The sequence below is a fragment of the Budorcas taxicolor genome, chromosome 1, assembly GCF_023091745.1.
Source record: "Budorcas taxicolor isolate Tak-1 chromosome 1, Takin1.1, whole genome shotgun sequence".
Lineage (NCBI taxonomy): Eukaryota > Metazoa > Chordata > Mammalia > Artiodactyla > Bovidae > Budorcas > Budorcas taxicolor.
The window spans coordinates 118,742,419-118,754,630 of NC_068910.1; the positions used below are offsets into that span (position 1 = coordinate 118,742,419).

The following is a 12,212-nucleotide window of genomic DNA, read 5'->3' on the forward strand; positions in this document are numbered from 1 at the left end:
TTCTATAATTTTGATTTAAAAATATATACAGGGAAATAATACAAATAATTGGAAAGTAATTAAAAAATGCCATACCCATAATCCATTCATCAGCTATCATTTCCCAGATTTTTACTTTTAGATCACTGGAAGAGAAATTTGAGGTTTCTTCCTTTTGACATCTCACAATGGATAGTCTATCATTTCCTTCACTAATGTTAAAGGATTCCTTTTTTCTTTTATGGAGTAAATGTCCCACAAAGTAGATTTGCCTGGCATTCATTGTGAGGCTGAATCATGCATATAAAATAAAAGACTTTTAGTTCATCTTCAATAAAACAGAATATTCTTTAAACCAACAGTGCTAAGAGGAAAAATGATTTCATTAACTGAAATGTTTAGCCAAGATACTGGATGGTGCTTTTCACCTGCCACAGCAATTAAGACGTCTCTAATAAAATACCATTGAGATAAATTATAGTCCTTTACTCAGAGCTCATCAGAGAAGATCTAATTTATAGCATTGACTATAACATGTTAAAAAGTCTCTATTTGAAAGCTAATTCCATGATAAATTTTAATCATGTGGATAGAACTAGCTTCAAAGCTGTATTAATTATACATTTAAGCTCTACATGCAAACTAGTACATTACAGTACAGCCAGAACATGTAAAATATAGTCTGAACTGAATTAAAATATGCCAATTTCCTCCACAGTTATTTGCTTTTGATATATGGTAGTTCTTTCAGACCATTCTTTATAAACATTAAATTACTGCTGTGCTTTCTTAGCCATTTTGCTCCCCTAGAAATCTGTAATAAAACTCCAGGCTCTGGTTGACTTCATTGCATGATTTTATATTTTCACAGAGTACAAAGCAGATACCCATCTAAGATAAATACCTTAATAAAAGGGGTGAAAGTTGCTGGCAAGGTTTACTTCCTTATCCCAAAGTCTGTTCACCCCGCTCACTGTAATTCCTAGTCTCACCCGTCTATTTCTCTCTCTCTGGGTTTTCATCTCTGGCTCAGAACATAGGTCAAGTCACCAAAGCCCTGTAAGTACAGGCATGCATTCCTTGCTTCAAAAACAGACTAGAGCAGTAGCCAGTCAGCAAACTCAGTCTTTGACAAGAGGCTTGTTCCATATGTAAACTGAACATTTCATTCTCTATCTAGAAAGTCTTAGTACCTCGAAAGTATCAAGTGAATGGAAGAGCATGCTTAATGTTGTCACTATTACATGTATGTAATACCTCACACAGCAAAAAAAGAAAATTTGTAGATTAAAAATTTACCATATTTCATCTTTCCTGCCCCTTAGTTTCCTAGTTTCATTCCCTGGAGGTAAATTGATCACTTTACAGGTATACAATGCATATGAGAACATACAAGTATAAAACAACAACAACAACAAAAATGTACTGTGTACTGTATTCCTCACTTTAATCTTTTAACGTATACATATATTATATATTGGAAATTGTCCAAAATAAATACAAATAAATAGCTCCATTCTTTAAAAAGTTTCATAGACTCCCATGCCATACAGGCACATAATTTACTTAACCTGTGTCCTAACATAGATATTTACGCTGCTTCCAATCTTTTTGTTATTTCAAACAACCCTATAAGGAATATCCTTGTATGTTTGTCATTTAAGATGTGACAAGCATATATGTGGATAAATTCTCAGAGTAGTACTGCAGGATCAAAGACTATATGCATTTGCAATCTTGATAAGATATTGTTAAATAGTTTTTTATAGAGTTTATACCAAATTACACACCTAATAGTAGTGTATTAAATACCTATTTTCTCACCCTTTTCAATATAGTATGCTATCAAAATTCTTTTATCTTTGCCAAACTAACAAAGGAAAATGGCATTTCATGTAGTTTTACTTTTTAAATTAATGTTTTCTCTTGTTATGTATTAAATGAATAACTTTTCATATTTTAAGACCCATTTACATTTCCTTTGGTACCAACCATTTTATCCTTTGTCCATTTCTTGTAGGATTATTGGACTTTTTCTTATATATTTATTTATATATGCTAAGAAACATTGCCTTTGGTCTATGTCATCAGTTGCAGAGAAAATATTTTCCCCTGGCTTGTCATTTGCATTTTTTAATGGATTTTAATGCCAAGATAATTTTATTTTAGTTTTATATGGTCAATTTAGTCTATATTTTAACTTAATATTTCTTAGTTTTAGATTAACCCTAGGAATGTCTCCTGAACCTTGAAACATTTTACATACACACACACACACACACACACCTGTGTGTATACATATATAGTATTTCCATAGTATACTTAGATTTTTCTATGTAAATATTTGAAATATTTGGAATCTGGGGATAAGAAATGAGGTAAGAGCCCCCAAATATTTTTATTTTCCAGATTACTACCAGTTGTTCCAAAGTTGTTGCTGTTCGGTCACCCAGTAGTGTCTGACTCTGCGACCCCATGGACCGCAGCACACCAGACCTCTCTGTACCTCGCCATCTCTCGAAGTTTGCCCAAGTTCATGTCCATTGCATTGGTGATGTCATCCAGCCATCTCATCCTCTGACATGCTCTTCTCCTTCTGCCTCAATCTTTCCCACCATCAGGGACTTTTCCAAAGAGTCAGCTGTTTGCATCAGTGACCAAAATACTGGAGTTTCAGCTTCAGCATCAGTCCTTCCAACAAGTATTCAGAGTTGCTTTCCCTTAATTTTGACTGGTTTGATCTCCTTGCTGTCCAAGGGACTCTCAGGAGCCTTCTCCAGCACCACAGTTCAAATGCATCAATTCTTCCATGCTCTTCCTTCTTTACAGCCCAGCCCACATAACCTTATGTGACCACTGGGAAGACCACTGCCTTGAGTATATGGATCTTTGTTGGCAGTAATGTCTCTGCTTTTTAACACACTGTCTAGGTTTGTCATAGCTTTCCTGCCAAGAACCAAACATCTGATTACATGGCTGCAGTCACCATCTGCAGTGATTTTAGAGCCCAAGAAGCAGAAATCCGTCACTACTTCTGCCTTTCTCCCTCTAATTGCCATGAAGTAATGGGGCCAGATGCCATGATCTTAGTTTTTTCAATATTTAGTTTTAAGCTGGCTCTTTCACTCTCCTCCTTCATCCTCATGAAGAGGCTTTTCAGCTCCTCTTCACTTTCTGCCATTAGGGTGGTATCATCCACATATCTGAGGTTGTTGATGTTTCTGCCATCTATATTGACTGCAACTTGTAACTAAGCCAGCCCAGCATTTCTCACGATGTGCTCAGTGTATAGATTAAACAAACAGTGACAGCAGACAGCCCTGTTGTAATCCTTTCTCAATCCCGAAACTATCAGTTGTTCCATACAGGGTTCTAACTGTTGCTTCTTAAATAATTCATCACTTACCTACTGATTTGTTATGCCATTTTGCCATACACTAATATCCAACACATATTTGGGTCTGCTTAACAGACTTTCTTGTCTGTTCTATTTATCTGCATGTCTAGTCATACATTATTACATTCAGTTCAATTCAGTCACTCAGTCATGTCCGACTCTTTGCAACCCAATGAACTGCAGCACGCCAGGCCTCCCTGTCCATCACCAACTCCCAGAGTTCACTCAAACTCACATCCATTGAGTCAGTGATGCCATCCAGCCATCTCATTCTCTGTCGTTCCCTTCTCCTCCTGCCCCCAATTCCTCCCAGCATCAGAGTCTTTTCCAATGAGTCAACTCTTCTCATGAGGTGGCCAAAGTACTGGAGTTTCAGCTTTAGCATCATTCCATCCAAAGAACACCCAGGACTGATCTCCTTTAGAATGGACTGGTTGGATCTCCTTGCAGTCCAAGGGACTCTCAAGAGTCTTCTCCAATACCACAGTTCATTACTGTAACTCTATTTGCTTGGTCTTCCTTGCTGAGTCCAGGCAACTCAATATTTTAAAATATGGGAGAGACTGTAACTTATTACTCTTCTTAGACTAGAATTTTCTTGAACGTTTTTCCTATTTTCCATGTGAATCAATCTTTCCAGTTCAAAAAACGAACAAATAAGTAACACTCTACTCTAGTTATTGATATAGAATTAAGTTTATTACTTACATTAGGAAGAGCTGACATCTATATGATATTAAATTTCCATATTAAAGAAAATGTATGTTTTCCTAATTTGTACTGATTTTGCATATTTCTTGTTAAATTTACTTTTTTCTATTGTAAATGTGGTATTTTGTTTCATTATAACTTCCAATTGGTTATTGTCTGTACTTATAAAAGTTGTTTGCTCTTTACTATTATACTCAGCCATCTAAAAATTCTTTTGTGTATTCATGTAAGCAAGTATAAAATTTGAAAATATTACAACCTTTTTCATATATGTGTGTGTGTATATATACACACACACATCTCATAATCCCCTCTCTAATTGTACTGGCATATACCTTCAGAACCATGTTAAAAAATCAGTAGTGAGGGCTTATGTGGGCAACACATATGCTAAAGCTGGAGCAATACCAAGAGGATTAGTATGGCCTCTGAGTAAGGATGGCACAGAAATTTGTGATACATTCTGTATTTTATCTCCTTGGGCACGGGACACAAAAGCAAAAATAAAAAAATGGGACTATATCAACTAAACAGCGTTGCACACCAAAGGAAACTATCAAGAAAACAAAAGTCAGCCTACTGAATGACAGAAGATATTTGCAATATCAGATATATGCAATGAGGTTGATATCTAAAATATATAAAGAACTCATGCAACTCAATATCAAAAAAAAAAACTCAATTAAAAAATGGGCAGAGGCATTGAACAGAAATTTTTGTACAGATGGCCTACAGACACCTGAAAAAATGCTCAACATCACTAACCATCAAGGAAATGCAAGTCAAAACTACAGTGAGCTACCACATCACACCTATAAAAATGGCAATTATCAAAAAGACAAGAAACAAGTGTTGGCGAGGATATGGCAAAGAGGGAATCCTTGTTTGTGGGATCATAAGTTGGTGGAAAACAGTATAGAGTCTCCTCAAAAAATTAAAAATAGAACTGCCATATAATCCATCAACTTCACATCTGGGTATTTACCCAAAGAAAAAAAATCACTAATTTAAAAAGATACATTCACCCTATTGTTCACTGTAGCATTAAGTAGACAAGACATGAAAACAATCTAAGTGTCCATCAATAGCTGAATGAATAAAGAAAATGTGGCATGCACACACACACACACACACACACACACACACACACACGATGAAATTACTCTCTCTCATTAAAAAACAATGAAATTTGCCTTTCTGTGACAACATGAATGGATCTGAAGAATATTATGTTGCAATAGTCCTGGAGTGGATTGCCATTTCCTTCTCCAGGGGATCTTCCCAACCCAGGGATCAAACCTGGGTCTCCCGCATTGTAGACAGACGCTTTACCGTCTGAGCCACCAGGGAAGTCCTGAAATAAGTCAGATAGAAAGACAGACACTGGATGACTTGACTTAAATGTGGAAACTAAAACTCAAAAAATCACAAATAAAACAAAATAAAAACAGACTCAGAACAAACTCGTGGTTGCTAGAAGGTGGGAGACAAAATAAGTAAAAGAGATTAATATGCACAAACCTCCATTTATAAAATAAATAACCCATGAGGATGTAATATACATTATAAAGAATATGGTCAATAATATCTTAATTATTTTGTATAGGAACAGATGGTTACTAGATTTGTCATGACGATCATTTCATAACATATGCAAATGTCAAATCACAATGTAGTACACCTGAAACTAAAATATTACTCTACATCAACTATATTTCAATTGTTGTTGTTCAGTCACTCAGTTGTGTCCAACTCTTTGTGACCCCATGGACTGCAGCACACCAGGATTCCCTGTCCTTCACCATTTCCCAGAGCTTGCTCAAACTCATGTCCATTGAGTCGGTGATGCCATCCAACCATCTCGTCCTCTGTCACTCCCTTCTCCTCCTGCCTTCAATCTTTCCCAGCATCAAGGTCTTTTCCAGTGAGTTGGCTCTTCACATCAGGTGGCCAAAGTACTGGAGTTTCAGCCTCACCATTAGTTCCTCCAATGAATATTCAGAATTGATTTCCTTTAGGATTGACTGGTTCGATCTCCTTGCAGTCCAAGGGACTCTCAAGAGTCTTTTCCTATACCACAGTTCTTCAGCACTCAGCTTTCTTTATGGCCCAACTCTCACATCCATACATGACTACTGGAAAAACCATAGCTTTGACTAGATGGACCTATTGGCAAAGTAATGTCTCTGCTTTTTAATACACTGTCTAGGTTTGTCATAGCTTTTCTTCCAAGAAGCAAGCGTCCTTGCTTGAAATAAAAAACATGGAGCAAGTTTTTCAAGTAAAAAACATAGTGATGCTCTGGCTTTATTCTTGACATTATGGGGATCTTCTCATTGTGTTTTTATTAACACATGATACTAATGTTTAGATGGTAATTATTACTTTAAAACGTTACCATATAGTTTCTAGTTTATTGAGTTTTTTTTCCAACCCTTGATTGGTATGATTATGTGATTTCTTTTATTTGTTTTCCTCTAGGTGAATTGTATTAACAAAGTTGCTGATATTGAATTATTTTTCCATTTCTAGAATAAGCCAGTATTATGATCCCTACCACGCTCAATCAGTGTCTGAGTGCTTGCAGTCCAGGGGAAGGAAGCATGGTTTGGTATGAATACCATGGGTGTTTTATAGGGTTTGAAAGCTGGAGTCTGTCATCAGCTACGGTCCTCACAGCATATTCTCCTGAAGGAAATTTGAGCAATACATTTCTACAACCATCACGTGAGTCAGTAGAGGACTGGAAGTCAGAAAACCTGAGCTCCAGAACTATCACTGCCAACCAGTTACCAGTGTTATCTTAGGCAATATACTTGCTGAGTTTCACCTTTTCCTTGCTTGATAAAGATAGACATAATAACAGCACATGCATTTAAAGTGCTTGAAAGAGATTCTGGTACATAGTGTGTAGTAAATATTAGCTGTGATTATTGTTAGTACCAAAAATCCCTTCAGGGCGGAGCCCCAGAACCTGGAAAGTAGCAAGGTGCTCAGCAGCTCAGTCGTGTCTGACTCTTTGTGACTCCATGGCCTGTAGCCCACCAGGTTTCTCTGTCCATGGGATTTTCCAGGCAGGAATACTACAGTGGGTTATCATTTCCTACTCTAGGGGATCTTCCCAATCCAGGGATCAAGTCTCCTGCATCTCCTGCATTGGCAGGGGGAATCCTTACCACTGCACAATAGCCGCCATTTATTGAGCACTTATTACATGCCAGTCAGTGTTGACAAAGACAGAGGATGAGAAGGAAAGAAAGAAAAGGAAGAAATCCTTGCACTAGTTGATTTTACCACCTTGAGCAACCTATACTAAAGGAAGAGGCTCTCTAGCATTTAGAATTTGCTAGAACAAAAAGAAAGACTTATAAGGAAGAAGAAAAGTGAGCCTAAACATTCCTTTCTGGATGTGTTAAGTTTACTGAGAAGGAAAGATAGAAAGGACTTAGGGTATCAGCAATAGCTTCCCAGGTGGCTCAGTGGTAAAGAATCCACCTGCCAATGCAGGAGACGCAGGGTTCAATTCCTGAGTCGGAAAGATCCCCTGGAGTAGGAAACAGCAACTCACTCCAGTATTCTTGTTTGGAAAAAGTTCATGGACAGAGGAGCCTGGTGGGCTGCACCTTGGGGTCTCAAAGAGTTGGACTGACTGAGTACACACACACAATGTTCAGCATAGAGTAGGCCCTTGGCTGGAGCTTTCATTTGGCTCTCTATCATCTGGGTCCCCCTGGTGGCAGGAAAAGTGAAGGAGAATGAACAATATCAACAGATACAGAGCAAGAATTCAGCACATGCAAGCAGGGCTTCCGAGCTGCATCTTCCACTTATCAAATCTGAACAAAATCCTTAACTTTCTGGTCCTCATCCTTGAAAGGGATTGCTCTGAGGGATAAATGAGATAATAATACATAATTTATGCAAAACACTTGACATAGAAGTTGTTTAATAAGTATGGCTATTATTATTAAAGCATATCTCATGTTTTATAATGGCTTAAGTTTTACTTATAAAACTACTCTCAAATATGATGTTAATTTGGGAATTCCTTGGAAATCCAGTGGTTAGGACTTCACTCTTTCCCCAGCAGGGAGCACAGGTTCAATCCCTGATCGGGGAATGAGGACCCCACATGCCACATGGTGGTTCCAAAAATTAAAATATATGTTAACCTTTAACAAATATTGACTGCCACCAAGAATATTTTTCATGAATTTTAATCTTAGAACGTTCAGGAAAAACCACATCAGCTACAATGATTTTCAATAATCACATTGATGTTCTAATTGCAGTTTTGACCTTGCACTGAAAAAAATTTAAAGGAACTTTCTTTTATTTTTTTTTTAAGTAAACTCATCTCTAACGGACAAAATACCCGAAAGGATCCTTTTAAAATAAACACTATACAAAAGCTACTCACTATCCAACTCCTAAGTTACATGTGTTCAGTTCAATTCAGTTGCTCAGTCATGTCCAACTCTTTGCGACCCCATGAATTGCAGCATTCCAGGCCTCCCTGTCCGTCACCAACTCCCAGAGTTCACTCAAACTCATGTCCATCGAGTCAGTGATGCCATCCAGCCATCTTATCCTCTGTTGTCCCCTTCTCCTCCTGCCCCCAATCCCTCCCAGCATCAGAGTCTTTTCCAATGAGTCAACTCTTCGCATGAGGTGGCCAAAGTACTGGAGTTTCAGCTTTAGCATCATTCCTTCCAAAGAATACCCAGGACTGACCTCCTTTAGAATGGACTGGATGGATCTCCTTGCAGTCCAAGGGACTCTTCAAGAGTTCTCCAACACCACAGTTCAAAAGCATCAATTCTTTTGCACTCAGCTTTCTTCACGGTCCAACTCTCACATCCATACGTGACTACTGGAAAAACCATACCACTGAACAGTTAAAAACATGAGAATCCTGGAATGTGAAGTCAGGTGGGCCTTAGGAAGCATCACTACGAACAAAGCTAGTGGAGGTGATGGAATTCCAGTTGAGCTGTTTCAAATCCTAAAAGATGATGTGGTGAAAGTGCTGCACTTGATATGTCAGCAAATTTGGAAAACTCAGCAGTGGCCACAGGACTGGGAAAGGTCAGTTTTCATTCCAATCCCAAAGAAAGGCAATGCCAAAGAATGCTCAAACTACTGCACAGTTGCACTCATCTCAAACGCTAGTAAAGTAATGCTCAAAATTCTCCAAGCCAGGCTTCAGCAATATGTGAACTGTGAACTTCCAGATGTTCAAGTTGGTTTTAGAAAAGGCAGGGGAACCAGAGATCAAATTGCCAACATCTGCTGGATCATCAAAAAAGCAAGAGAGTTCCAGAAAAACATCTATTTCTGCCTTTTGACTATGCCAAAGCCTTTGACTGTGTGGATCACAATAAACTGTGGAAAATTCTGAAAGAGATGGGAATACCAGACCACCTGACCTGCCTCTTGAGAAATCTGTATGCAGGTCAGGAAGCAACAGTTAGAACTGGACATGGAACAACAGACTGGTTCCAAATAGGAAAAGGAGTACATCAAGGCTGTATATTGTCACCCTGCTTATTTAACTTCTATGCAGAGTACATCATGAGAAATGCTGGGCTGGAGGAAGCACTACCTGGAATCAAGATTGCTGGAAAAATACCAATAACCTCAGATATGCAAATAACACCATCCTTATGGCAGAAAGTGAGGAACTAAAGAGCCTGTTGATGAAAGTGAAAGAGGAGAGTGAAAAAGTTGGCTTCAAGCTCAACATTCAGAAAACGAAGATCATGGCATCTGCTCCCATCACTTCATGGCAAATAGATGGGGAAACTGTGGAAACAGTGGCTGACTTTATTTTTCTGGGTTCCAAAATCACTGTAGATGGTGACTGCAGCCATGAAATTAAAAGACACTTGCTCCTTGGAAGGAAAGTTATGACCAACTTAGTCAGCATATTAAAAAGCAGAGACATTACTTTGCCAACAAAGATCTGTCTAGTCAAGGCTATGGTTTTTCCAGTGGTCATGTATGGATGTGAGAGTTGGATTGTGAAGAAAGCTGAGTGCAGAAGAATTGATGCTTTTGAACTGTGGTGTTGGAGAAGACTCTTGAGAGTCCCTTGGACTGTAAGAAGCTCCAACCAGTCCATCCTAAAGATTAGTCCTGGGTGTTCATTGGAGGGACTGATGTTGAAGCTGAAACTGCAATACTTTGACCACCTGGTGTGGAGAGCTGATTCATTTGAAAAGACCCTGATGCTGGGAAAGATTGAGGGCAGGAGGAGAAGGGGATGACAGAGGATGAGATGGTTGGATGGCATCACCGACACAATGGACATTGGTTTGGGTGTACTCCAGGAGTTGGTGATGGACAGGGAGGCCTGGCGTGCTACGGTTCATGGGGTCACAAAGAGTCAGACACGACTGAGTGACTGAACTGAACTGAAGCCATAAAAACCCAGTCATCATATTAAAATGGTCTTTTATGTCAACATGAATCAACACATGCCAGACAGACTTTAATAGTCAATTTTGAGATATGGAAGTTCTTGTTTCCATGGATGATATATGTAAGCCTTTGAAAAATTCAAATGTGAACATTTTTTAATCTAATAGATTTCTTCTGATCTGAAAGGATAGCAAAAATCGGGTTAAAAGTTTGCATGAAAACTTTAAAAAGCAAAGATCACAGTTGATATAAGATGGTGTTGAGAGAGAAAGCATTTATTGTATGGCCTTGAAATTGTTTCCATTCACATGGAACAACCCCAGCTGTTTTCAAAAATCAACAAATATTAAGCAGAAGGAAGGTAGGAAGAAACAATAGCATTTTTGTTTTGTCTAACTGATAAATACTGGGCTGTATATTATGCTAAGCATGATTAAGCACAGAATTAACATAATTTCACTGCATTTGTAATACAGTGAAATAAGGCAGCTGAGACAAATAGAAAACAGTCTCCAAAACATTGCTTTGAGGATCTAAATTGGCACTGTCAAGTTATATATTTACAAAAAATATGGACAAAAAGGTCAAATAATTAATTTTTTCTGGATGTATCTGCATAGGCTCTGATTAAAGCTCATCCTGTTATTCACATAGTTCGATAAATCTTAACCTCCCATGAATCACATCTCTCACAGTGTATCTAATTACCTAGAATGGATTCAAAAACATTACTAATCTTGCATTTTAACAGTTAAAGCATCATAAACAAAAGATAAATCTTTTCCTTGATAAAAAATGTTGGAGATGCAAATTTACAAAAGAAGTCAAGAACAAAATATTTTAAGTGCCAGGCAAGCACCTGAAGTATGTCATTTATTCATTTAATATTTACTGAGCTCATACTCTTTGATGAGTAGGTTTTCTATTTAAATGCTAAAGACATAAAAGTTATAAGGATATCAGTCTAGTGGCAAGTGACAGGTATATGTAGATTCAATTTCAATACAATAAGAAATGCAATGATAGTAGAGGGTCCTGGTGTAGAGTTGGGGTGGGGGAATGCCCAGAGACAAGGTAATTTTACCTTATCCTATGGAAGAAGAGAGGCAAGAATACTTTTCAGAGGAGGACTGGCACCTCAAAGACAAATACTGGTTGATTTTCAGAATAATCTCTAATAATCCTCATATGTAGGTAGTAAATTATTCCCATTTTATAGGTGAGGAAACAGACGTGTTCTGACTCAGAGATAATAACTGGTAGGACCAAGTCTACCTGATCCCAGTATCACACACTTTCCATTGCCTTTGAGGGCCAAGGAAAATACTCTGTATGTCTCTCCAAGTCATAACTTTTTTTCACCATTGCTTATCCCATTTAGTAATTCCAACATAACATTCCCTTCTTGCATTCACATTCTCTCTTTCTCTCTCTTTAGTTGCTAAGTCATGTCTGACTCTTACAACCCCATGGACTGTAACCTGCGAGGCTCCTCTGTCCATGGGATTCTCTGGGCAAGAATCCTGGAGTGGGGTGCCATTTCCTTCTCCAGGGGATCTTCCCAACCCAGGAATCGAACCCCGGTCTCCTGTATAGCAGGCAGATTCTTTACCAACCGAGCTATGAGGGAAGCCCTATGCTTCCTAATTTGCATTATGCTGAACAAATATATATATCATAATTTCAGGCTTGTATTTCTGCC

At 38.1% G+C, this 12,212-nt stretch overlaps 1 pseudogene; it reads left to right on the plus strand.

Annotated features, from left to right (window-relative positions):
- Nucleotides 1-4,461: 4,461 nt before the first annotated feature.
- On the plus strand, nucleotides 4,462-4,560 carry LOC128058214 (uncharacterized; annotated as a pseudogene).
- The last annotated feature ends 7,652 nt before the right edge of the window (nucleotides 4,561-12,212 follow it).